Below are 27,778 nucleotides of genomic sequence, written 5' to 3'. Positions count from 1 at the left end.
GGCCTGATCCCAGGAGCTACAGTCTGAGAAAAGGGCTAAAAAGCCTTCACTAGACCCCTGTACAGCCGTATAATGAGGTCCAGGCTTTATAGTGAAGGGACAGGAGTGAGGGCCTGTTGCCAGGAGCTACAGTCTGAGGAAAGGGCTAAAAAGCCTTCACTAGACCCCTGTACAGCTGTATAATGAGGCCCAGGCTTTATAGTGAAGGGACAGGAGGGAGGGCCTGATCCCAGGAGCTACAGTCTGAGGAAAGGGCCAAAAAGCCTTCACTAGACCCCTGTACAGCTGTATAATGAGGCCCAGGCTTTATAGTGAAGGGACTGGAGTGAGGGCCTGTTCCCAGGAGCTACAGTCTGAGGAAAGGGCTAAAAAGCCTTCAGTAGACCCCTGTACAGCTGTATAATGAGGCCCAGGCTTTATAGTGAAGGGACAGGAGTGAGGGCCTGATCCCAGGAGCTACAGTCTGAGGAAAGGGCCAAAAAGCCTTCACTAGACCCCTGTACAGCTGTATAATGAGGCCCAGGCTTTATAGTGAAGGGACAGGAGTGAGGGCCTGATCCCAGGAGCTACAGTCTGAGGAAAGGGCTAAAAAGCCTTCACTAGACCCCTGTACAGCTGTATAATGAGGCCCAGGCTTTATAGTGAAGGGACAGGAGTGAGGGCCTGTTCCCAGGAGCTACAGTCTGAGGAAAGGACCAAAAAGCCTTCACTAGACCCCTGTACAGCTGTATAATGAGGCCCAGGCTTTATAGTGAAGGGACTGGAGTGAGGGCCTGTTCCCAGGAGCTACAGTCTGAGGAAAGGGCTAGAAAGCCTTCACTAGACCCCTGTACAGCTGTATAATGAGGCCCAGGCTTTATAGTGAAGGGACAGGAGTGAGGGCCTGATCCCAGGAGCTACAGTCTGAGGAAAGGGCTAAAAAGCCTTCACTAGACCCCTGTACAGCTGTATAATGAGGCCCAGGCTTTATAGTGAAGGGACAGGAGTGAGGGCCTGATCCCAGGAGCTACAGTCTGAGGAAAGGGCTAAAAAGCCTTCACTAGACCCCTGTACAGCTGTATAATGAGGCACAGGATTTATAGTGAAGGGACAGGAGTGAGGGCCTGATCCCAGGAGCTACAGTCTGAGGAAAGGGCTAAAAAGCCTTCACTAGACCCCTGTACAGCTGTATAATGAGGCCCTGGCTTTATAGTGAAGGGACTGGAGTGAGGGCCTGTTCCCAGGAGCTACAGTCTGAGGAAAGGACTAAAAAGCCTTCACTAGACCCCTGTACAGCTGTATAATGAGGCCCAGGCTTTATAGTGATGGGACAGGAGTGAGGGCCTGTTCCCAGGAGCTACAGTCTGAGGAAAGGGCTAAAAAGCCTTCACTAGACCTCTGTACAGCTGTATAATGAGGCCCAGGCTTTATAGTGAAGGGACTGGAGAGAGAGCCTGATCCCAGGAGCTACAGTCTGAGGAAAGAGCTAAAAAGTCATCACTAGATCCCTGTACAGCTGTATAATGAGACCCTGGCTTTATAGTGAAGGGACAGGAGTGAGGGCCTGATCCCAGGAGCTACAGTCTAAGAAAAGGGCTAAAAAGCCTTCACTAGACCCCTGTACAGCCGTATAATGAGGCCCAGGCTTTATAGTGAAGGGACAGGAGTGAGGGCCTGTTCCCAGGAGCTACAGTCTGAGGAAAGGGCTAAAAAGCCTTCACTAGACCCCTGTACAGCTGTATAATGAGGCCCAGGCTTTATAGTGAAGGGACAGGAGTGAGGGCCTGTTCCCAGGAGCTACAGTCTGAGGAAAGGGCTAAAAAGCCTTCACTAGACCCCTGTACAGCTGTATAATGAGGCCCAGGCTTTATAGTGAAGGGACTGGAGTGAGGGCCTGTTCCCAGGAGCTACAGTCTGAGGAAAGGGCTAAAAAGACTTCACTAGACCCCTGTACAGCTGTATAATGAGGCCCAGGCTTTATAGTGAAGGGTCTGGAGTGAGAGCCTGATCCCAGGAGCTACAGTCTGAGGAAAGAGCTAAAAAGACATCACTAGATCCCTGTACAGCTGTATAATGAGACCTTGGCTTTATAGTGAAGGGACAGGAGTGAGGGCCTGATCCCAGGAGCTACAGTCTGAGGAAAGGGCTAAAAAGCCTTCACTAGACCCCTGTACAGCCGTATAATGAGGCCCAGGCTTTATAGTGAAGGGACAGGAGTGAGGGCCTGTTCCCAGGAGCTACAGTCTGAGGAAAGGGCTAAAAAGCCTTCACTAGACCCCTGTACAGCTGTATAATGAGGCCCAGGCTTTATAGTGAAGGGACTGGAGTGAGGGCCGGTTCCCAGGAGCTACAGTCTGAGGAAAGGGCTAAAAAGCCTTCAGTAGACCCCTGTACAGCTGTATAATGAGGCCCAGGCATTATAGTGAAGGGACTGGAGTGAGGGCCTGATCCCAGGAGCTACAGTCTGAGAAAGGGCCAAAAAGCCTTCACTAGACCCCAGTACAGCTGTATAATGAGGCCCAGGCTTTATAGTGAAGGGACTGGAGTGAGGGCCTGTTCCCAGGAGCTACTCTCTGAGGAAAGGGCTAAAAAGCCTTCACTAGACCCCTGTACAGCTGTATAATGAGGCCAAGGCTTTATAGTGGAGGGACAGGAGTGAGGGCCTGTTCCCAGGAGCTACAGTCTGAGGAAAGGGCTAGAAAGCCTTCACTAGACCCCTGTACAGCTGTATAATGAGTCCCAGGCTTTATAGTGAAGGGACAGGAGTGAGGGCCTGATCCCAGGAGCTACAGTCTGAGGAAAGGGCTAAAAAGCCTTCACTAGACCCCTGCACAGCTGTATAATGAGGCCCAGGCTTTATAGTGGAGGGACAGGAGGGAGAGCCTGATCCCAGGAACTACAGTCTGAGGAAAGGGCTAAAAAGCCTTCACTAGACCTCTGTACAGCTTTATAATGAGACCCAGGCTTTATAGTTAAGGGACAGGAGTGAGGGCCTGTTCCCAGGAGCTACAGTCTGAGGAAAGGGCCAAAAAGCCTTCACTAGACCCCTGTACAGCTGTATAATGAGGCCCAGGCTTTATAGTGAAGGGACAGGAGTGAGGGCCTGATCCTAGGAACTGCAGTCTGAGGAAAGGGCTAAAAAGCCTTCACTAGACCCCTGTACAGCTGTATAATGAGGCCCAGGCTTTATAGTGAAGGGACAGGAGTGAGGGCCTGATCCCAGGAGCTACAGTCTGAGGAAAGGGCTAAAAAGCCTTCACTAGACCCCTGTAGAGCTGTATAATGAGACCCTGGCTTTATAGTGAAGGGACAGGAGTGAGGGCCTGTTCCCAGGAGCTACAGTCTGAGGAAAGGGCTAAAAATCCTTCACTAGACCCCTGTACAGCTGTATAATGAGGCCCAGGCTTTATAGTGAAGGGACAGGAGTGAGGGCCTGATCCCAGGAACTACAGTCTGAGGAAAGGGCTAAAAAGCCTTCACTAGACCCCTGTACAGCTGTATAATGAGGCCCAGGCTTTATAGTGAAGGGACAGGAGTGAGGGCCTGATCCCAGGAGCTAGAGTCTGAGGAAAGGGCTAAAAAGCCTTCACTAGACCCCTGTACAGCTGTATAATGAGGCCCTGGCTTTATAGTGAAGGGACAGGAGTGAGGGCCTGTTCCCAGGAGCTACAGTCTGAGGAAAGGACTAAAAAGCCTTCACTAGACACCTGTACAGCTGTATAATGAGGCCCAGGCTTTATAGTGAAGGGACTGGAGTGAGGGCCTGTTCCCAGGAGCTACAGTCTGAGGAAAGGACTAAAAAGCCTTCACTAGACACCTGTACAGCTGTATAATGAGGCCCAGGCTTTATAGTGAAGGGACTGGAGTGAGGGCCTGATCCCAGGAGCTACAGTCTGAGGAAAGGGCCAAAAAGCCTTCACTAGACCCCTGTACAGCTGTATAATGAGGCCCAGGCTTTATAGTGAAGGGACTGGAGTGAGGGCCTGTTCCCAGGAGCCACAGTCTGAGGAAAGGGCTAGAAAGCCTTCACTAGACCCCTGTACAGCTGTATAATGAGGCCCAGGCTTTATAGAGAAGGGTCAGGAGTGAGGGCCTGATCCCAGGAGCTACAGTCTGAGGAAAGAGCCAAAAAGCCTTCACTAGACCCCTGTACAGCTGTATAATGAGGCCCAGGCTTTATAGTGAAGGGACAGGAGTGAGGGCCTGATCCCAGGAGCTACAGTCTGAGGAAAGGGCCAAAAAGCCTTCACTAGACCCCTGTACAGCTGTATAATGAGGCCCAGGCTTTATAGTGAAGGGACAGGAGTGAGGGCCTGATCCCAGGAGCTACAGTCTGAGGAAAGGGCTAAAAAGCCTTCACTAGACCCCTGTACAGCTGTATAATGAGACCCAGGCTTTATAGTGAAGGGACAGGAGTGAGGGCCTGTTCCCAGGAGCTACAGTCTGAGGAAAGGGCTAAAAAGCCTTCACTAGACCCCTGTACAGCTGTATAATGAGGCCCAGGCTTTATAGTGAAGGGACTGGAGTGAGGGCCTGTTCCCAGGAGCTACAGTCTGAGGAAAGGACTAAAAAGCCTTCACTAGACCCCTGTACAGCTGTATAATGAGGCCCTGGCTTTATAGTGAAGGGACAGGAGTGAGGGCCTGATCCCAGGAGCTACAGTCTGAGGAAAGGGCTAAAAAGCCTTCACTAGACCCCTGTACAGCTGTATAATGAGGCCCAGGCTTTACAGTGAAGGGACAGGAGTGAGGGCCTGATCCCAGGAGCTACAGTCTGAGGAAAGGGCTAAAAAGCCTTCACTAGACCCCTGTACAGCTGTATAATGAGGCCCAGGCTTTATAGTGAAGGGACAGGAGTGAGGGCCTGATCCCAGGAGCTACAGTCTGAGGAAAGGGCTAAAAAGCCTTCACTAGACCCCTGTACAGCTGTATAATGAGGCCCAGGCTTTATAGTGAAGGGACTGGAGTGAGGGCCTGATCCCAGGAGCTACAGTCTGAGGAAAGGGCCAAAAAGCCTTCACTAGACCCCTGTACAGCTGTATAATGAGGCCCAGGCTTTATAGTGAAGGGACTGGAGTGAGGGCCTGTTCCCAGGAGCCACAGTCTGAGGAAAGGGCTAGAAAGCCTTCACTAGACCCCTGTACAGCTGTATAATGAGGCCCAGGCTTTATAGAGAAGGGTCAGGAGTGAGGGCCTGATCCCAGGAGCTACAGTCTGAGGAAAGGGCCAAAAAGCCTTCACTAGACCCCTGTACAGCTGTATAATGAGACCCAGGCTTTATAGTGAAGGGACAGGAGTGAGGGCCTGTTCCCAGGAGCTACAGTCTGAGGAAAGGGCTAAAAAGCCTTCACTAGACCCCTGTACAGCTGTATAATGAGGCCCAGGCTTTATAGTGAAGGGACTGGAGTGAGGGCCTGTTCCCAGGAGCTACAGTCTGAGGAAAGGACTAAAAAGCCTTCACTAGACCCCTGTACAGCTGTATAATGGGGCCCTGGCTTTATAGTGAAGGGACAGGAGTGAGGGCCTGATCCCAGGAGCTACAGTCTGAGGAAAGGGCTAAAAAGCCTTCACTAGACCCCTGTACAGCTGTATAATGAGGCCCAGGCTTTATAGTGAAGGGACAGGAGTGAGGGCCTGATCCCAGGAGCTACAGTCTGAGGAAAGGGCTAAAAAGCCTTCACTAGACCCCTGTACAGCTGTATAATGAGGCCCAGGCTTTATAGTGAAGGGACAGGAGTGAGGGCCTGATCCCAGGAGCTACAGTCTGAGGAAAGGGCTAAAAAGCCTTCACTAGACCCCTGTACAGCTGTATAATGAGGCCCAGGCTTTATAGTGAAGGGACTGGAGTGAGGGCCTGTTCCCAGGAGCTACAGTCTGAGGAAAGGACTAAAAAGCCTTCACTAGACCCCTGTACAGCTGTATAATGAGGCCCAGGCTTTATAGTGATGGGACAGGAGTGAGGGCCTGTTCCCAGGAGCTACAGTCTGAGGAAAGGGCTAAAAAGCCTTCACTAGACCCCTGTACAGCTGTATAATGAGGCCCAGGCTTTATAGTGAAGGGACTGGAGAGAGAGCCTGATCCCAGGAGCTACAGTCTGAGGAAAGAGCTAAAAAGTCATCACTAGATCCCTGTACAGCTGTATAATGAGACCCTGGCTTTATAGTGAAGGGACAGGAGTGAGGGCCTGATCCCAGGAGCTACAGTCTGAGAAAAGGGCTAAAAAGCCTTCACTAGACCCCTGTACAGCCGTATAATGAGGCCCAGGCTTTATAGTGAAGGGACAGGAGTGAGGGCCTGTTCCCAGGAGCTACAGTCTGAGGAAAGGGCTAAAAAGCCTTCACTAGACCCCTGTACAGCTGTATAATGAGGCCCAGGCTTTATAGTGAAGGGACTGGAGTGAGGGCCGGTTCCCAGGAGCTACAGTCTGAGGAAAGGGCTAAAAAGCCTTCAGTAGACCCCTGTACAGCTGTATAATGAGGCCCAGGCATTATAGTGAAGGGACTGGAGTGAGGGCCTGATCCCAGGAGCTACAGTCTGAGAAAGGGCCAAAAAGCCTTCACTAGACCCCAGTACAGCTGTATAATGAGGCCCAGGCTTTATAGTGAAGGGACTGGAGTGAGGGCCTGTTCCCAGGAGCTACACTCTGAGGAAAGGGCTAAAAAGCCTTCACTAGACCCCTGTACAGCTGTATAATGAGGCCAAGGCTTTATAGTGGAGGGACAGGAGTGAGGGCCTGTTCCCAGGAGCTACAGTCTGAGGAAAGGGCTAGAAAGCCTTCACTAGACCCCTGTACAGCTGTATAATGAGTCCCAGGCTTTATAGTGAAGGGACAGGAGTGAGGGCCTGATCCCAGGAGCTACAGTCTGAGGAAAGGGCTAAAAAGCCTTCACTAGACCCCTGCACAGCTGTATAATGAGGCCCAGGCTTTATAGTGGAGGGACAGGAGGGAGAGCCTGATCCCAGGAACTACAGTCTGAGGAAAGGGCTAAAAAGCCTTCACTAGACCTCTGTACAGCTTTATAATGAGACCCAGGCTTTATAGTTAAGGGACAGGAGTGAGGGCCTGTTCCCAGGAGCTACAGTCTGAGGAAAGGGCCAAAAAGCCTTCACTAGACCCCTGTACAGCTGTATAATGAGGCCCAGGCTTTATAGTGAAGGGACAGGAGTGAGGGCCTGATCCTAGGAACTGCAGTCTGAGGAAAGGGCTAAAAAGCCTTCACTAGACCCCTGTACAGCTGTATAATGAGGCCCAGGCTTTATAGTGAAGGGACAGGAGTGAGGGCCTGATCCCAGGAGCTACAGTCTGAGGAAAGGGCTAAAAAGCCTTCACTAGACCCCTGTAGAGCTGTATAATGAGACCCTGGCTTTATAGTGAAGGGACAGGAGTGAGGGCCTGTTCCCAGGAGCTACAGTCTGAGGAAAGGGCTAAAAATCCTTCACTAGACCCCTGTACAGCTGTATAATGAGGCCCAGGCTTTATAGTGAAGGGACAGGAGTGAGGGCCTGATCCCAGGAACTACAGTCTGAGGAAAGGGCTAAAAAGCCTTCACTAGACCCCTGTACAGCTGTATAATGAGGCCCAGGCTTTATAGTGAAGGGACAGGAGTGAGGGCCTGATCCCAGGAGCTAGAGTCTGAGGAAAGGGCTAAAAAGCCTTCACTAGACCCCTGTACAGCTGTATAATGAGGCCCTGGCTTTATAGTGAAGGGACAGGAGTGAGGGCCTGTTCCCAGGAGCTACAGTCTGAGGAAAGGACTAAAAAGCCTTCACTAGACACCTGTACAGCTGTATAATGAGGCCCAGGCTTTATAGTGAAGGGACTGGAGTGAGGGCCTGTTCCCAGGAGCTACAGTCTGAGGAAAGGACTAAAAAGCCTTCACTAGACACCTGTACAGCTGTATAATGAGGCCCAGGCTTTATAGTGAAGGGACTGGAGTGAGGGCCTGATCCCAGGAGCTACAGTCTGAGGAAAGGGCCAAAAAGCCTTCACTAGACCCCTGTACAGCTGTATAATGAGGCCCAGGCTTTATAGTGAAGGGACTGGAGTGAGGGCCTGTTCCCAGGAGCCACAGTCTGAGGAAAGGGCTAGAAAGCCTTCACTAGACCCCTGTACAGCTGTATAATGAGGCCCAGGCTTTATAGAGAAGGGTCAGGAGTGAGGGCCTGATCCCAGGAGCTACAGTCTGAGGAAAGAGCCAAAAAGCCTTCACTAGACCCCTGTACAGCTGTATAATGAGGCCCAGGCTTTATAGTGAAGGGACAGGAGTGAGGGCCTGATCCCAGGAGCTACAGTCTGAGGAAAGGGCCAAAAAGCCTTCACTAGACCCCTGTACAGCTGTATAATGAGGCCCAGGCTTTATAGTGAAGGGACAGGAGTGAGGGCCTGATCCCAGGAGCTACAGTCTGAGGAAAGGGCTAAAAAGCCTTCACTAGACCCCTGTACAGCTGTATAATGAGACCCAGGCTTTATAGTGAAGGGACAGGAGTGAGGGCCTGTTCCCAGGAGCTACAGTCTGAGGAAAGGGCTAAAAAGCCTTCACTAGACCCCTGTACAGCTGTATAATGAGGCCCAGGCTTTATAGTGAAGGGACTGGAGTGAGGGCCTGTTCCCAGGAGCTACAGTCTGAGGAAAGGACTAAAAAGCCTTCACTAGACCCCTGTACAGCTGTATAATGAGGCCCTGGCTTTATAGTGAAGGGACAGGAGTGAGGGCCTGATCCCAGGAGCTACAGTCTGAGGAAAGGGCTAAAAAGCCTTCACTAGACCCCTGTACAGCTGTATAATGAGGCCCAGGCTTTACAGTGAAGGGACAGGAGTGAGGGCCTGATCCCAGGAGCTACAGTCTGAGGAAAGGGCTAAAAAGCCTTCACTAGACCCCTGTACAGCTGTATAATGAGGCCCAGGCTTTATAGTGAAGGGACAGGAGTGAGGGCCTGATCCCAGGAGCTACAGTCTGAGGAAAGGGCTAAAAAGCCTTCACTAGACCCCTGTACAGCTGTATAATGAGGCCCAGGCTTTATAGTGAAGGGACTGGAGTGAGGGCCTGATCCCAGGAGCTACAGTCTGAGGAAAGGGCCAAAAAGCCTTCACTAGACCCCTGTACAGCTGTATAATGAGGCCCAGGCTTTATAGTGAAGGGACTGGAGTGAGGGCCTGTTCCCAGGAGCCACAGTCTGAGGAAAGGGCTAGAAAGCCTTCACTAGACCCCTGTACAGCTGTATAATGAGGCCCAGGCTTTATAGAGAAGGGTCAGGAGTGAGGGCCTGATCCCAGGAGCTACAGTCTGAGGAAAGAGCCAAAAAGCCTTCACTAGACCCCTGTACAGCTGTATAATGAGGCCCAGGCTTTATATTGAAGGGACAGGAGTGAGGGCCTGATCCCAGGAGCTACAGTCTGAGGAAAGGGCCAAAAAGCCTTCACTAGACCCCTGTACAGCTGTATAATGAGGCCCAGTCTTTATAGTGAAGGGACAGGAGTGAGGGCCTGATCCCAGGAGCTACAGTCTGAGGAAAGGGCTAAAAAGCCTTCACTAGACCCCTGTACAGCTGTATAATGAGACCCAGGCTTTATAGTGAAGGGACAGGAGTGAGGGCCTGTTCCCAGGAGCTACAGTCTGAGGAAAGGGCTAAAAAGCCTTCACTAGACCCCTGTACAGCTGTATAATGAGGCCCAGGCTTTATAGTGAAGGGACTGGAGTGAGGGCCTGTTCCCAGGAGCTACAGTCTGAGGAAAGGACTAAAAAGCCTTCACTAGACCCCTGTACAGCTGTATAATGAGGCCCTGGCTTTATAGTGAAGGGACAGGAGTGAGGGCCTGATCCCAGGAGCTACAGTCTGAGGAAAGGGCTAAAAAGCCTTCACTAGACCCCTGTACAGCTGTATAATGAGGCCCAGGCTTTATAGTGAAGGGACAGGAGTGAGGGCCTGATCCCAGGAGCTACAGTCTGAGGAAAGGGCTAAAAAGCCTTCACTAGACCCCTGTACAGCTGTATAATGAGGCCCAGGCTTTATAGTGAAGGGACAGGAGTGAGGGCCTGATCCCAGGAGCTACAGTCTGAGGAAAGGGCTAAAAAGCCTTCACTAGACCCCTGTACAGCTGTATAATGAGGCCCAGGCTTTATAGTGAAGGGACTGGAGTGAGGGCCTGTTCCCAGGAGCTACAATCTGAGGAAAGGACTAAAAAGCCTTCACTAGACCCCTGTACAGCTGTATAATGAGGCCCAGGCTTTATAGTGATGGGACAGGAGTGAGGGCCTGTTCCCAGGAGCTACAGTCTGAGGAAAGGGCTAAAAAGCCTTCACTAGACCCCTGTACAGCTGTATAATGAGGCCCAGGCTTTATAGTGAAGGGACTGGAGAGAGAGCCTGATCCCAGGAGCTACAGTCTGAGGAAAGAGCTAAAAAGTCATCACTAGATCCCTGTACAGCTGTATAATGAGACCCTGGCTTTATAGTGAAGGGACAGGAGTGAGGGCCTGATCCCAGGAGCTACAGTCTGAGAAAAGGGCTAAAAAGCCTTCACTAGACCCCTGTACAGCCGTATAATGAGGCCCAGGCTTTATAGTGAAGGGACAGGAGTGAGGGCCTGTTCCCAGGAGCTACAGTCTGAGGAAAGGGCTAAAAAGCCTTCACTAGACCCCTGTACAGCTGTATAATGAGGCCCAGGCTTTATAGTGAAGGGACTGGAGTGAGGGCCTGTTCCCAGGAGCCACAGTCTGAGGAAAGGGCTAGAAAGCCTTCACTAGACCCCTGTACAGCTGTATAATGAGGCCCAGGCTTTATAGAGAAGGGTCAGGAGTGAGGGCCTGATCCCAGGAGCTACAGTCTGAGGAAAGAGCCAAAAAGCCTTCACTAGACCCCTGTACAGCTGTATAATGAGGCCCAGGCTTTATAGTGAAGGGACAGGAGTGAGGGCCTGATCCCAGGAGCTACAGTCTGAGGAAAGGGCCAAAAAGCCTTCACTAGACCCCTGTACAGCTGTATAATGAGGCCCAGGCTTTATAGTGAAGGGACAGGAGTGAGGGCCTGATCCCAGGAGCTACAGTCTGAGGAAAGGGCTAAAAAGCCTTCACTAGACCCCTGTACAGCTGTATAATGAGACCCAGGCTTTATAGTGAAGGGACAGGAGTGAGGGCCTGTTCCCAGGAGCTACAGTCTGAGGAAAGGGCTAAAAAGCCTTCACTAGACCCCTGTACAGCTGTATAATGAGGCCCAGGCTTTATAGTGAAGGGACTGGAGTGAGGGCCTGTTCCCAGGAGCTACAGTCTGAGGAAAGGACTAAAAAGCCTTCACTAGACCCCTGTACAGCTGTATAATGAGGCCCTGGCTTTATAGTGAAGGGACAGGAGTGAGGGCCTGATCCCAGGAGCTACAGTCTGAGGAAAGGGCTAAAAAGCCTTCACTAGACCCCTGTACAGCTGTATAATGAGGCCCAGGCTTTATAGTGAAGGGACAGGAGTGAGGGCCTGATCCCAGGAGCTACAGTCTGAGGAAAGGGCTAAAAAGCCTTCACTAGACCCCTGTACAGCTGTATAATGAGGCCCAGGCTTTATAGTGAAGGGACTGGAGTGAGGGCCTGTTCCCAGGAGCTACAGTCTGAGGAAAGGACTAAAAAGCCTTCACTAGACCCCTGTACAGCTGTATAATGAGGCCCAGGCTTTATAGTGATGGGACAGGAGTGAGGGCCTGTTCCCAGGAGCTACAGTCTGAGGAAAGGGCTAAAAAGCCTTCACTAGACCCCTGTACAGCTGTATAATGAGGCCCAGGCTTTATAGTGAAGGGACTGGAGAGAGAGCCTGATCCCAGGAGCTACAGTCTGAGGAAAGAGCTAAAAAGTCATCACTAGATCCCTGTACAGCTGTATAATGAGACCCTGGCTTTATAGTGAAGGGACAGGAGTGAGGGCCTGATCCCAGGAGCTACAGTCTGAGAAAAGGGCTAAAAAGCCTTCACTAGACCCCTGTACAGCCGTATAATGAGGCCCAGGCTTTATAGTGAAGGGACAGGAGTGAGGGCCTGTTGCCAGGAGCTACAGTCTGAGGAAAGGGCTAAAAAGCCTTCACTAGACCCCTGTACAGGTGTATAATGAGGCCCAGGCTTTATAGTGAAGGGACAGGAGGGAGGGCCTGATCCCAGGAGCTACAGTCTGAGGAAAGGGCCAAAAAGCCTTCACTAGACCCCTGTACAGCTGTATAATGAGGCCCAGGCTTTATAGTGAAGGGACTGGAGTGAGGGCCTGTTCCCAGGAGCTACAGTCTGAGGAAAGGGCTAAAAAGCCTTCAGTAGACCCCTGTACAGCTGTATAATGAGGCCCAGGCTTTATAGTGAAGGGACAGGAGTGAGGGCCTGATCCCAGGAGCTACAGTCTGAGGAAAGGGCCAAAAAGCCTTCACTAGACCCCTGTACAGCTGTATAATGAGGCCCAGGCTTTATAGTGAAGGGACAGGAGTGAGGGCCTGATCCCAGGAGCTACAGTCTGAGGAAAGGGCTAAAAAGCCTTCACTAGACCCCTGTACAGCTGTATAATGAGGCCCAGGCTTTATAGTGAAGGGACAGGAGTGAGGGCCTGTTCCCAGGAGCTACAGTCTGAGGAAAGGACCAAAAAGCCTTCACTAGACCCCTGTACAGCTGTATAATGAGGCCCAGGCTTTATAGTGAAGGGACTGGAGTGAGGGCCTGTTCCCAGGAGCTACAGTCTGAGGAAAGGGCTAGAAAGCCTTCACTAGACCCCTGTACAGCTGTATAATGAGGCCCAGGCTTTATAGTGAAGGGACAGGAGTGAGGGCCTGATCCCAGGAGCTACAGTCTGAGGAAAGGGCTAAAAAGCCTTCACTAGACCCCTGTACAGCTGTATAATGAGGCCCAGGCTTTATAGTGAAGGGACAGGAGTGAGGGCCTGATCCCAGGAGCTACAGTCTGAGGAAAGGGCTAAAAAGCCTTCACTAGACCCCTGTACAGCTGTATAATGAGGCCCAGGATTTATAGTGAAGGGACAGGAGTGAGGGCCTGATCCCAGGAGCTACAGTCTGAGGAAAGGGCTAAAAAGCCTTCACTAGACCCCTGTACAGCTGTATAATGAGGCCCAGGCTTTATAGTGAAGGGACTGGAGTGAGGGCCTGTTCCCAGGAGCTACAGTCTGAGGAAAGGACTAAAAAGCCTTCACTAGACCCCTGTACAGCTGTATAATGAGGCCCAGGCTTTATAGTGATGGGACAGGAGTGAGGGCCTGTTCCCAGGAGCTACAGTCTGAGGAAAGGGCTAAAAAGCCTTCACTAGACCCCTGTACAGCTGTATAATGAGGCCCAGGCTTTATAGTGAAGGGACTGGAGAGAGAGCCTGATCCCAGGAGCTACAGTCTGAGGAAAGAGCTAAAAAGTCATCACTAGATCCCTGTACAGCTGTATAATGAGACCCTGGCTTTATAGTGAAGGGACAGGAGTGAGGGCCTGATCCCAGGAGCTACAGTCTGAGAAAAGGGCTAAAAAGCCTTCACTAGACCCCTGTACAGCCGTATAATGAGGCCCAGGCTTTATAGTGAAGGGACAGGAGTGAGGGCCTGTTCCCAGGAGCTACAGTCTGAGGAAAGGGCTAAAAAGCCTTCACTAGACCCCTGTACAGCTGTATAATGAGGCCCAGGCTTTATAGTGAAGGGACAGGAGTGAGGGCCTGTTCCCAGGAGCTACAGTCTGAGGAAAGGGCTAAAAAGCCTTCACTAGACCCCTGTACAGCTGTATAATGAGGCCCAGGCTTTATAGTGAAGGGACTGGAGTGAGGGCCTGTTCCCAGGAGCTACAGTCTGAGGAAAGGGCTAAAAAGACTTCACTAGACCCCTGTACAGCTGTATAATGAGGCCCAGGCTTTATAGTGAAGGGTCTGGAGTGAGAGCCTGATCCCAGGAGCTACAGTCTGAGGAAAGAGCTAAAAAGACATCACTAGATCCCTGTACAGCTGTATAATGAGACCTTGGCTTTATAGTGAAGGGACAGGAGTGAGGGCCTGATCCCAGGAGCTACAGTCTGAGGAAAGGGCTAAAAAGCCTTCACTAGACCCCTGTACAGCCGTATAATGAGGCCCAGGCTTTATAGTGAAGGGACAGGAGTGAGGGCCTGTTCCCAGGAGCTACAGTCTGAGGAAAGGGCTAAAAAGCCTTCACTAGACCCCTGTACAGCTGTATAATGAGGCCCAGGCTTTATAGTGAAGGGACTGGAGTGAGGGCCGGTTCCCAGGAGCTACAGTCTGAGGAAAGGGCTAAAAAGCCTTCAGTAGACCCCTGTACAGCTGTATAATGAGGCCCAGGCATTATAGTGAAGGGACTGGAGTGAGGGCCTGATCCCAGGAGCTACAGTCTGAGAAAGGGCCAAAAAGCCTTCACTAGACCCCAGTACAGCTGTATAATGAGGCCCAGGCTTTATAGTGAAGGGACTGGAGTGAGGGCCTGTTCCCAGGAGCTACACTCTGAGGAAAGGGCTAAAAAGCCTTCACTAGACCCCTGTACAGCTGTATAATGAGGCCAAGGCTTTATAGTGGAGGGACAGGAGTGAGGGCCTGTTCCCAGGAGCTACAGTCTGAGGAAAGGGCTAGAAAGCCTTCACTAGACCCCTGTACAGCTGTATAATGAGTCCCAGGCTTTATAGTGAAGGGACAGGAGTGAGGGCCTGATCCCAGGAGCTACAGTCTGAGGAAAGGGCTAAAAAGCCTTCACTAGACCCCTGCACAGCTGTATAATGAGGCCCAGGCTTTATAGTGGAGGGACAGGAGGGAGAGCCTGATCCCAGGAACTACAGTCTGAGGAAAGGGCTAAAAAGCCTTCACTAGACCTCTGTACAGCTTTATAATGAGACCCAGGCTTTATAGTTAAGGGACAGGAGTGAGGGCCTGTTCCCAGGAGCTACAGTCTGAGGAAAGGGCCAAAAAGCCTTCACTAGACCCCTGTACAGCTGTATAATGAGGCCCAGGCTTTATAGTGAAGGGACAGGAGTGAGGGCCTGATCCTAGGAACTGCAGTCTGAGGAAAGGGCTAAAAAGCCTTCACTAGACCCCTGTACAGCTGTATAATGAGGCCCAGGCTTTATAGTGAAGGGACAGGAGTGAGGGCCTGATCCCAGGAGCTACAGTCTGAGGAAAGGGCTAAAAAGCCTTCACTAGACCCCTGTAGAGCTGTATAATGAGACCCTGGCTTTATAGTGAAGGGACAGGAGTGAGGGCCTGTTCCCAGGAGCTACAGTCTGAGGAAAGGGCTAAAAATCCTTCACTAGACCCCTGTACAGCTGTATAATGAGGCCCAGGCTTTATAGTGAAGGGACAGGAGTGAGGGCCTGATCCCAGGAACTACAGTCTGAGGAAAGGGCTAAAAAGCCTTCACTAGACCCCTGTACAGCTGTATAATGAGGCCCAGGCTTTATAGTGAAGGGACAGGAGTGAGGGCCTGATCCCAGGAGCTAGAGTCTGAGGAAAGGGCTAAAAAGCCTTCACTAGACCCCTGTACAGCTGTATAATGAGGCCCTGGCTTTATAGTGAAGGGACAGGAGTGAGGGCCTGTTCCCAGGAGCTACAGTCTGAGGAAAGGACTAAAAAGCCTTCACTAGACACCTGTACAGCTGTATAATGAGGCCCAGGCTTTATAGTGAAGGGACTGGAGTGAGGGCCTGTTCCCAGGAGCTACAGTCTGAGGAAAGGACTAAAAAGCCTTCACTAGACACCTGTACAGCTGTATAATGAGGCCCAGGCTTTATAGTGAAGGGACTGGAGTGAGGGCCTGATCCCAGGAGCTACAGTCTGAGGAAAGGGCCAAAAAGCCTTCACTAGACCCCTGTACAGCTGTATAATGAGGCCCAGGCTTTATAGTGAAGGGACTGGAGTGAGGGCCTGTTCCCAGGAGCCACAGTCTGAGGAAAGGGCTAGAAAGCCTTCACTAGACCCCTGTACAGCTGTATAATGAGGCCCAGGCTTTATAGAGAAGGGTCAGGAGTGAGGGCCTGATCCCAGGAGCTACAGTCTGAGGAAAGAGCCAAAAAGCCTTCACTAGACCCCTGTACAGCTGTATAATGAGGCCCAGGCTTTATAGTGAAGGGACAGGAGTGAGGGCCTGATCCCAGGAGCTACAGTCTGAGGAAAGGGCCAAAAAGCCTTCACTAGACCCCTGTACAGCTGTATAATGAGGCCCAGGCTTTATAGTGAAGGGACAGGAGTGAGGGCCTGATCCCAGGAGCTACAGTCTGAGGAAAGGGCTAAAAAGCCTTCACTAGACCCCTGTACAGCTGTATAATGAGACCCAGGCTTTATAGTGAAGGGACAGGAGTGAGGGCCTGTTCCCAGGAGCTACAGTCTGAGGAAAGGGCTAAAAAGCCTTCACTAGACCCCTGTACAGCTGTATAATGAGGCCCAGGCTTTATAGTGAAGGGACTGGAGTGAGGGCCTGTTCCCAGGAGCTACAGTCTGAGGAAAGGACTAAAAAGCCTTCACTAGACCCCTGTACAGCTGTATAATGAGGCCCTGGCTTTATAGTGAAGGGACAGGAGTGAGGGCCTGATCCCAGGAGCTACAGTCTGAGGAAAGGGCTAAAAAGCCTTCACTAGACCCCTGTACAGCTGTATAATGAGGCCCAGGCTTTACAGTGAAGGGACAGGAGTGAGGGCCTGATCCCAGGAGCTACAGTCTGAGGAAAGGGCTAAAAAGCCTTCACTAGACCCCTGTACAGCTGTATAATGAGGCCCAGGCTTTATAGTGAAGGGACAGGAGTGAGGGCCTGATCCCAGGAGCTACAGTCTGAGGAAAGGGCTAAAAAGCCTTCACTAGACCCCTGTACAGCTGTATAATGAGGCCCAGGCTTTATAGTGAAGGGACTGGAGTGAGGGCCTGATCCCAGGAGCTACAGTCTGAGGAAAGGGCCAAAAAGCCTTCACTAGACCCCTGTACAGCTGTATAATGAGGCCCAGGCTTTATAGTGAAGGGACTGGAGTGAGGGCCTGTTCCCAGGAGCCACAGTCTGAGGAAAGGGCTAGAAAGCCTTCACTAGACCCCTGTACAGCTGTATAATGAGGCCCAGGCTTTATAGAGAAGGGTCAGGAGTGAGGGCCTGATCCCAGGAGCTACAGTCTGAGGAAAGAGCCAAAAAGCCTTCACTAGACCCCTGTACAGCTGTATAATGAGGCCCAGGCTTTATAGTGAAGGGACAGGAGTGAGGGCCTGATCCCAGGAGCTACAGTCTGAGGAAAGGGCCAAAAAGCCTTCACTAGACCCCTGTACAGCTGTATAATGAGGCCCAGGCTTTATAGTGAAGGGACAGGAGTGAGGGCCTGATCCCAGGAGCTACAGTCTGAGGAAAGGGCTAAAAAGCCTTCACTAGACCCCTGTACAGCTGTATAATGAGACCCAGGCTTTATAGTGAAGGGACAGGAGTGAGGGCCTGTTCCCAGGAGCTACAGTCTGAGGAAAGGGCTAAAAAGCCTTCACTAGACCCCTGTACAGCTGTATAATGAGGCCCAGGCTTTATAGTGAAGGGACTGGAGTGAGGGCCTGTTCCCAGGAGCTACAGTCTGAGGAAAGGACTAAAAAGCCTTCACTAGACCCCTGTACAGCTGTATAATGAGGCCCTGGCTTTATAGTGAAGGGACAGGAGTGAGGGCCTGATCCCAGGAGCTACAGTCTGAGGAAAGGGCTAAAAAGCCTTCACTAGACCCCTGTACAGCTGTATAATGAGGCCCAGGCTTTATAGTGAAGGGACAGGAGTGAGGGCCTGATCCCAGGAGCTACAGTCTGAGGAAAGGGCTAAAAAGCCTTCACTAGACCCCTGTACAGCTGTATAATGAGGCCCAGGCTTTATAGTGAAGGGACAGGAGTGAGGGCCTGATCCCAGGAGCTACAGTCTGAGGAAAGGGCTAAAAAGCCTTCACTAGACCCCTGTACAGCTGTATAATGAGGCCCAGGCTTTATAGTGAAGGGACTGGAGTGAGGGCCTGTTCCCAGGAGCTACAGTCTGAGGAAAGGACTAAAAAGCCTTCACTAGACCCCTGTACAGCTGTATAATGAGGCCCAGGCTTTATAGTGATGGGACAGGAGTGAGGGCCTGTTCCCAGGAGCTACAGTCTGAGGAAAGGGCTAAAAAGCCTTCACTAGACCCCTGTACAGCTGTATAATGAGGCCCAGGCTTTATAGTGAAGGGACTGGAGAGAGAGCCTGATCCCAGGAGCTACAGTCTGAGGAAAGAGCTAAAAAGTCATCACTAGATCCCTGTACAGCTGTATAATGAGACCCTGGCTTTATAGTGAAGGGACAGGAGTGAGGGCCTGATCCCAGGAGCTACAGTCTGAGAAAAGGGCTAAAAAGCCTTCACTAGACCCCTGTACAGCCGTATAATGAGGCCCAGGCTTTATAGTGAAGGGACAGGAGTGAGGGCCTGTTCCCAGGAGCTACAGTCTGAGGAAAGGGCTAAAAAGCCTTCACTAGACCCCTGTACAGCTGTATAATGAGGCCCAGGCTTTATAGTGAAGGGACAGGAGGGAGGGCCTGATCCCAGGAGCTACAGTCTGAGGAAAGGGCCAAAAAGCCTTCACTAGACCCCTGTACAGCTGTATAATGAGGCCCAGGCTTTATAGTGAAGGGACTGGAGTGAGGGCCTGTTCCCAGGAGCTACAGTCTGAGGAAAGGGCTAAAAAGCCTTCAGTAGACCCCTGTACAGCTGTATAATGAGGCCCAGGCTTTATAGTGAAGGGACAGGAGTGAGGGCCTGATCACAGGAGCTACAGTCTGAGGAAAGGGCCAAAAAGCCTTCACTAGACCCCTGTACAGCTGTATAATGAGGCCCAGGCTTTATAGTGAAGGGACAGGAGTGAGGGCCTGATCCCAGGAGCTACAGTCTGAGGAAAGGGCTAAAAAGCCTTCACTAGACCCCTGTACAGCTGTATAATGAGGCCCAGGCTTTATAGTGAAGGGACAGGAGTGAGGGCCTGTTCCCAGGAGCTACAGTCTGAGGAAAGGACCAAAAAGCCTTCACTAGACCCCTGTACAGCTGTATAATGAGGCCCAGGCTTTATAGTGAAGGGACTGGAGTGAGGGCCTGTTCCCAGGAGCTACAGTCTGAGGAAAGGGCTAGAAAGCCTTCACTAGACCCCTGTACAGCTGTATAATGAGGCCCAGGCTTTATAGTGAAGGGACAGGAGTGAGGGCCTGATCCCAGGAGCTACAGTCTGAGGAAAGGGCTAAAAAGCCTTCACTAGACCCCTGTACAGCTGTATACTGAGGCCCAGGCTTTATAGTGAAGGGACAGGAGTGAGGGCCTGATCCCAGGAGCTACAGTCTGAGGAAAGGGCTAAAAAGCCTTCACTAGACCCCTGTACAGCTGTATAATGAGGCCCAGGCTTTATAGTGAAGGGACAGGAGTGAGGGCCTGATCCCAGGAGCTACAGTCTGAGGAAAGGGCTAAAAAGCCTTCACTATACCCCTGTACAGCTGTATAATGAGGCACAGGCTTTATAGTGAAGGGACTGGAGTGAGGGCCTGTTCCCAGGAGCTACAGTCTGAGGAAAGGACTAAAAAGCCTTCACTAGACCCCTGTACAGCTGTATAATGAGGCCCAGGCTTTATAGTGATGGGACAGGAGTGAGGGCCTGTTCCCAGGAGCTACAGTCTGAGGAAAGGGCTAAAAAGCCTTCACTAGACCCCTGTACAGCTGTATAATGAGGCCCAGGCTTTATAGTGAAGGGACTGGAGAGAGAGCCTGATCCCAGGAGCTACAGTCTGAGGAAAGAGCTAAAAAGTCATCACTAGATCCCTGTACAGCTGTATAATGAGACCCTGGCTTTATAGTGAAGGGACAGGAGTGAGGGCCTGATCCCAGGAGCTACAGTCTGAGAAAAGGGCTAAAAAGCCTTCACTAGACCCCTGTACAGCCGTATAATGAGGCCCAGGCTTTATAGTGAAGGGACAGGAGTGAGGGCCTGTTCCCAGGAGCTACAGTCTGAGGAAAGGGCTAAAAAGCCTTCACTAGACCCCTGTACAGCTGTATAATGAGGCCCAGGCTTTATAGTGAAGGGACAGGAGTGAGGGCCTGTTCCCAGGAGCTACAGTCTGAGGAAAGGGCTAAAAAGCCTTCACTAGACCCCTGTACAGCTGTATAATGAGGCCCAGGCTTTATAGTGAAGGGACTGGAGTGAGGGCCTGTTCCCAGGAGCTACAGTCTGAGGAAAGGGCTAAAAAGACTTCACTAGACCCCTGTACAGCTGTATAATGAGGCCCAGGCTTTATAGTGAAGGGTCTGGAGTGAGAGCCTGATCCCAGGAGCTACAGTCTGAGGAAAGAGCTAAAAAGACATCACTAGATCCCTGTACAGCTGTATAATGAGACCTTGGCTTTATAGTGAAGGGACAGGAGTGAGGGCCTGATCCCAGGAGCTACAGTCTGAGGAAAGGGCTAAAAAGCCTTCACTAGACCCCTGTACAGCCGTATAATGAGGCCCAGGCTTTATAGTGAAGGGACAGGAGTGAGGGCCTGTTCCCAGGAGCTACAGTCTGAGGAAAGGGCTAAAAAGCCTTCACTAGACCCCTGTACAGCTGTATAATGAGGCCCAGGCTTTATAGTGAAGGGACTGGAGTGAGGGCCGGTTCCCAGGAGCTACAGTCTGAGGAAAGGGCTAAAAAGCCTTCAGTAGACCCCTGTACACCTGTATAATGAGGCCCAGGCATTATAGTGAAGGGACTGGAGTGAGGGCCTGATCCCAGGAGCTACAGTCTGAGAAAGGGCCAAAAAGCCTTCACTAGACCCCAGTACAGCTGTATAATGAGGCCCAGGCTTTATAGTGAAGAGACTGGAGTGAGGGCCTGTTCCCAGGAGCTACACTCTGAGGAAAGGGCTAAAAAGCCTTCACTAGACCCCTGTACAGCTGTATAATGAGGCCAAGGCTTTATAGTGGAGGGACAGGAGTGAGGGCCTGTTCCCAGGAGCTACAGTCTGAGGAAAGGGCTAGAAAGCCTTCACTAGACCCCTGTACAGCTGTATAATGAGTCCCAGGCTTTATAGTGAAGGGACAGGAGTGAGGGCCTGATCCCAGGAGCTACAGTCTGAGGAAAGGGCTAAAAAGCCTTCACTAGACCCCTGCACAGCTGTATAATGAGGCCCAGGCTTTATAGTGAAGGGACTGGAGTGAGGGCCTGTTCCCAGGAGCTACAGTCTGAGGAAAGGGCTAAAAAGACTTCACTAGACCCCTGTACAGCTGTATAATGAGGCCCAGGCTTTATAGTGAAGGGTCTGGAGTGAGAGCCTGATCCCAGGAGCTACAGTCTGAGGAAAGAGCTAAAAAGACATCACTAGATCCCTGTACAGCTGTATAATGAGACCTTGGCTTTATAGTGAAGGGACAGGAGTGAGGGCCTGATCCCAGGAGCTACAGTCTGAGGAAAGGGCTAAAAAGCCTTCACTAGACCCCTGTACAGCCGTATAATGAGGCCCAGGCTTTATAGTGAAGGGACAGGAGTGAGGGCCTGTTCCCAGGAGCTACAGTCTGAGGAAAGGGCTAAAAAGCCTTCACTAGACCCCTGTACAGCTGTATAATGAGGCCCAGGCTTTATAGTGAAGGGACTGGAGTGAGGGCCGGTTCCCAGGAGCTACAGTCTGAGGAAAGGGCTAAAAAGCCTTCAGTAGACCCCTGTACAGCTGTATAATGAGGCCCAGGCATTATAGTGAAGGGACTGGAGTGAGGGCCTGATCCCAGGAGCTACAGTCTGAGAAAGGGCCAAAAAGCCTTCACTAGACCCCAGTACAGCTGTATAATGAGGCCCAGGCTTTATAGTGAAGAGACTGGAGTGAGGGCCTGTTCCCAGGAGCTACACTCTGAGGAAAGGGCTAAAAAGCCTTCACTAGACCCCTGTACAGCTGTATAATGAGGCCAAGGCTTTATAGTGGAGGGACAGGAGTGAGGGCCTGTTCCCAGGAGCTACAGTCTGAGGAAAGGGCTAGAAAGCCTTCACTAGACCCCTGTACAGCTGTATAATGAGTCCCAGGCTTTATAGTGAAGGGACAGGAGTGAGGGCCTGATCCCAGGAGCTACAGTCTGAGGAAAGGGCTAAAAAGCCTTCACTAGACCCCTGCACAGCTGTATAATGAGGCCCAGGCTTTATAGTGGAGGGACAGGAGGGAGAGCCTGATCCCAGGAACTACAGTCTGAGGAAAGGGCTAAAAAGCCTTCACTAGACCTCTGTACAGCTTTATAATGAGACCCAGGCTTTATAGTTAAGGGACAGGAGTGAGGGCCTGTTCCCAGGAGCTACAGTCTGAGGAAAGGGCCAAAAAGCCTTCACTAGACCCCTGTACAGCTGTATAATGAGGCCCAGGCTTTATAGTGAAGGGACAGGAGTGAGGGCCTGATCCTAGGAACTGCAGTCTGAGGAAAGGGCTAAAAAGCCTTCACTAGACCCCTGTACAGCTGTATAATGAGGCCCAGGCTTTATAGTGAAGGGACAGGAGTGAGGGCCTGATCCCAGGAGCTACAGTCTGAGGAAAGGGCTAAAAAGCCTTCACTAGACCCCTGTAGAGCTGTATAATGAGACCCTGGCTTTATAGTGAAGGGACAGGAGTGAGGGCCTGTTCCCAGGAGCTACAGTCTGAGGAAAGGGCTAAAAATCCTTCACTAGACCCCTGTACAGCTGTATAATGAGGCCCAGGCTTTATAGTGAAGGGACAGGAGTGAGGGCCTGATCCCAGGAACTACAGTCTGAGGAAAGGGCTAAAAAGCCTTCACTAGACCCCTGTACAGCTGTATAATGAGGCCCAGGCTTTATAGTGAAGGGACAGGAGTGAGGGCCTGATCCCAGGAGCTACAGTCTGAGGAAAGGGCTAAAAAGCCTTCACTAGACCCCTGTACAGCTGTATAATGAGGCCCTGGCTTTATAGTGAAGGGACAGGAGTGAGGGCCTGTTCCCAGGAGCTACAGTCTGAGGAAAGGACTAAAAAGCCTTCACTAGACACCTGTACAGCTGTATAATGAGGCCCAGGCTTTATAGTGAAGGGACTGGAGTGAGGGCCTGTTCCCAGGAGCTACAGTCTGAGGAAAGGACTAAAAAGCCTTCACTAGACACCTGTACAGCTGTATAATGAGGCCCAGGCTTTATAGTGAAGGGACTGGAGTGAGGGCCTGATCCCAGGAGCTACAGTCTGAGGAAAGGGCCAAAAAGCCTTCACTAGACCCCTGTACAGCTGTATAATGAGGCCCAGGCTTTATAGTGAAGGGACTGGAGTGAGGGCCTGTTCCCAGGAGCCACAGTCTGAGGAAAGGGCTAGAAAGCCTTCACTAGACCCCTGTACAGCTGTATAATGAGGCCCAGGCTTTATAGAGAAGGGTCAGGAGTGAGGGCCTGATCCCAGGAGCTACAGTCTGAGGAAAGAGCCAAAAAGCCTTCACTAGACCCCTGTACAGCTGTATAATGAGGCCCAGGCTTTATAGTGAAGGGACAGGAGTGAGGGCCTGATCCCAGGAGCTACAGTCTGAGGAAAGGGCCAAAAAGCCTTCACTAGACCCCTGTACAGCTGTATAATGAGGCCCAGGCTTTATAGTGAAGGGACAGGAGTGAGGGCCTGATCCCAGGAGCTACAGTCTGAGGAAAGGGCTAAAAAGCCTTCACTAGACCCCTGTACAGCTGTATAATGAGACCCAGGCTTTATAGTGAAGGGACAGGAGTGAGGGCCTGTTCCCAGGAGCTACAGTCTGAGGAAAGGGCTAAAAAGCCTTCACTAGACCCCTGTACAGCTGTATAATGAGGCCCAGGCTTTATAGTGAAGGGACTGGAGTGAGGGCCTGTTCCCAGGAGCTACAGTCTGAGGAAAGGACTAAAAAGCCTTCACTAGACCCCTGTACAGCTGTATAATGAGGCCCTGGCTTTATAGTGAAGGGACAGGAGTGAGGGCCTGATCCCAGGAGCTACAGTCTGAGGAAAGGGTTAAAAAGCCTTCACTAGACCCCTGTACAGCTGTATAATGAGGCCCAGGCTTTACAGTGAAGGGACAGGAGTGAGGGCCTGATCCCAGGAGCTACAGTCTGAGGAAAGGGCTAAAAAGCCTTCACTAGACCCCTGTACAGCTGTATAATGAGGCCCAGGCTTTATAGTGAAGGGACAGGAGTGAGGGCCTGATCCCAGGAGCTACAGTCTGAGGAAAGGGCTAAAAAGCCTTCACTAGACCCCTGTACAGCTGTATAATGAGGCCCAGGCTTTATAGTGAAGGGACTGGAGTGAGGGCCTGTTCCCAGGAGCTACAGTCTGAGGAAAGGACTAAAAAGCCTTCACTAGACCCCTGTACAGCTGTATAATGAGGCCCAGGCTTTATAGTGATGGGACAGGAGTGAGGGCCTGTTCCCAGGAGCTACAGTCTGAGGAAAGGGCTAAAAAGCCTTCACTAGACCCCTGTACAGCTGTATAATGAGGCCCAGGCTTTATAGTGAAGGGACTGGAGAGAGAGTCTGATCCCAGGAGCTACAGTCTGAGGAAAGAGCTAAAAAGTCATCACTAGATCCCTGTACAGCTGTATAATGAGACCCTGGCTTTATAGTGAAGGGACAGGAGTGAGGGCCTGATCACAGGAGCTACAATCTGAGAAAAGGGCTAAAAAGCCTTCACTAGACCCCTGTACAGCCGTATAATGAGGCCCAGGCTTTATAGTGAAGGGACAGGAGTGAGGGCCTGTTCCCAGGAGCTACAGTCTGAGGAAAGGGCTAAAAAGCCTTCACTAGACCCCTGTACAGCTGTATAATGAGGCCCAGGCTTTATAGTGAAGGGACAGGAGGGAGGGCCTGATCCCAGGAGCTACAGTCTGAGGAAAGGGCCAAAAAGCCTTCACTAGACCCCTGTACAGCTGTATAATGAGGCCCAGGCTTTATAGTGAAGGGACTGGAGTGAGGGCCTGTTCCCAGGAGCTACAGTCTGAGGAAAGGGCTAAAAAGCCTTCAGTAGACCCCTGTACAGCTGTATAATGAGGCCCAGGCTTTATAGTGAAGGGACAGGAGTGAGGGCCTGATCCCAGGAGCTACAGTCTGAGGAAAGGGCCAAAAAGCCTTCACTAGACCCCTGTACAGCTGTATAATGAGGCCCAGGCTTTATAGTGAAGGGACAGGAGTGAGGGCCTGATCCCAGGAGCTACAGTCTGAGGAAAGGGCTAAAAAGCCTTCACTAGACCCCTGTACAGCTGTATAATGAGGCCCAGGCTTTATAGTGAAGGGACAGGAGTGAGGGCCTGTTCCCAGGAGCTACAGTCTGAGGAAAGGGCTAAAAAGCCTTCACTAGACCCCTGTACAGCTGTATAATGAGGCCCAGGCTTTATAGTGAAGGGACTGGAGTGAGGGCCTGTTCCCAGGAGCTACAGTCTGAGGAAAGGACTAAAAAGCCTTCACTAGACCCCTGTACAGCTGTATAATGAGGCCCAGGCTTTATAGTGAAGGGACTGGAGTGAGAGCCTGATCCCAGGAGCTACAGTCTGAGGAAAGAGCTAAAAAGCCATCACTAGATCCCTGTACAGCTGTATAATGAGACCCTGGCTTTATAGTGAAGGGACAGGAGTGAGGGCCTGATCCCAGGAACTACAGTCTGAGGAAAGGGCTAAAAAGCCTTCACTAGACCCCTGTACAGCTGTATTATGAGGCCCAGGCTTTATAGTGAAGGGACAGGAGTGAGGGCCTGATCCCAGGAGCTACAGTCTGAGGAAAGGGCCAAAAAGCCTTCACTAGACCCCTGTACAGCTGTATAATGAGGCCCAGGCTTTATAGTGAAGGGACAGGAGTGAGGGCCTGATCCCAGGAGCTACAGTCTGAGGAAAGGGCTAAAAAGCCTTCACTAGACCCCTGTACAGCTGTATAAAGAGGCCCATGCTTTATAGTGAAGGGACAGGAGTGAGGGCCTGTTCCCAGGAGCTACAGTCTGAGGAAAGGGCTAAAAAGCCTTCACTAGACCCCTGTACAGCTGTATAATGAGGCCCAGGCTTTATAGTGAAGGGACTGGAGTGAGGGCCTGTTCCCAGGAGCTACAGTCTGAGGAAAGGACTAAAAAGCCTTCACTAGACCCCTGTACAGCTGTATAATGAGGCCCAGGCTTTATAGTGAAGGGACTGGAGTGAGAGCCTGATCCCAGGAGCTACAGTCTGAGGAAAGAGCTAAAAAGCCATCACTAGATCCCTGTACAGCTGTATAATGAGACCCTGGCTTTATAGCGAAGGGACAGGAGTGAGGGCCTGATCCCAGGAGCTACAGTCTGAGGAAAGGGCTAAAAAGCCTTCACTAGACCCCTGTACAGCCGTATAATGAGGCCCAGGCTTTATAGTAAAGGGACAGGAGTGAGGGCCTGTTCCCAGGAGCTACAGTCTGAGGAAAGGACCAAAAAGCCTTCACTAGACCCCTGTACAGCTGTATAATGAGGCCCAGGCTTTATAGTGAAGGGACTGGAGTGAGGGCCTGTTCCCAGGAGCTACAGTCTGAGGAAAGGGCTAGAAAGCCTTCACTAGACCCCTGTACAGCTGTATAATGAGGCCCAGGCTTTATAGTGAAGGGACAGGAGTGAGGGCCTGATCCCAGGAGCTACAGTCTGAGGAAAGGGCTAAAAAGCCTTCACTAGACTCCTGTACAGCTGTATAATGAGGCCCAGGCTTTATAGTGAAGGGACTGGAGTGAGGGCCTGTTCCCAGGAGCTACAGTCTGAGGAAAGGAGTAAAAAGCCTTCACTAGACACCTGTACAGCTGTATAATGAGGCCCAGGCTTTATAGTGAAGGGACTGGAGTGAGGGCCTGATCCCAGGAGCTACAGTCTGAGGAAAGGGCCAAAAAGCCTTCACTAGACCCCTGTACAGCTGTATAATGAGGCCCAGGCTTTATAGTGAAGGGACTGGAGTGACGGCCTGTTCCCAGGAGCTACAGTCTGAGGAAAGGGCTAGAAAGCCTTCACTAGACCCCTGTACAGCTGTATAATGAGGCCCAGGCTTTATAGTGAAGGGACAGGAGTGAGGGCCTGATCCCAGGAGCTACAGTCTGAGGAAAGGGCCAAAAAGCCTTCACTAGACCCCTGTACAGCTGTATAATGTGGCCCAGGCTTTATAGTGAAGGGACTGGAGTGAGGGCCTGTTCCCAGGAGCTACAGTCTGAGGAAAGGGCTAAAAAGCCTTCACTAGACCTCTGTACAGCTGTATAATGAGGCCCAGGCTTTATAGTGAAGGGACTGGAGTGAGGGCCTGATCCCAGGAGCTACAGTCTGAGGAAAGGGCTAAAAAGCCTTCACTAGACCCCTGTACAGCTGTATAATGAGGCCCAGGCTTTATAGTGAAGGGACAGGAGTGAGGGCCTGATCCCAGGAGCTACAGTCTGAGGAAAGGGCTAAAAAGCCTTCACTAGACCCCTGCACAGCTGTATAATGAGGCCCAGGCTTTATAGTGGAGGGACAGGAGGGAGAGAAGAGGGAAAAGGAGCAAGAAGAGCCGGACTGCCCATCACTAACCTGCAGAGCTGCACTCCGAGTCCACATATATGGCTGCTCTGTGCGCACAGGACTTGTGATGAGGTCACAGGAGGGGAGGAGTCAGGGGTCACATGATCAGGGGCCTCAGTGTATGCAGGACTCTGCTGTGCTGGTTGTCATGGTGCTGGATGAGGGGAAGTTTATGTGTGGGGTCAGGAGGGGTTTACAGGGGGGATGTAGCAGAGCTGCATGTGTACGAGGTGTACGGAGCGGAGTCGTGTGTGTACGAGGTGTACGGAGTGGAGCCGCATATCTACAGAGAGAAGAAGTGTGTGTATGTAGCAGTGCCGCGCTTGTACAAGGTGTACGGAGCGTAGCCACATATG

At 51.5% G+C, this 27,778-nt stretch overlaps 1 pseudogene; it reads right to left on the bottom strand.

Annotated features, from left to right (window-relative positions):
• LOC141072974 (uncharacterized) overlaps positions 1–27,473 on the bottom strand; it is an 85,661-nt pseudogene extending 58,188 nt beyond the window's left edge.
• Positions 27,474–27,778: the final 305 nt, after the last annotated feature.

The sequence above is a fragment of the Dendrobates tinctorius genome, unplaced genomic scaffold (assembly GCF_039654945.1).
Source record: "Dendrobates tinctorius isolate UK_male_01 unplaced genomic scaffold, ASM3965494v1 ptg000294l, whole genome shotgun sequence".
In the NCBI taxonomy this organism is placed as follows: Eukaryota; Metazoa; Chordata; class Amphibia; order Anura; family Dendrobatidae; genus Dendrobates; species Dendrobates tinctorius.
The sequence above is the reverse complement of the archived record's forward strand: the minus strand, read 5'-3'. Positions and strand labels throughout refer to the sequence as shown.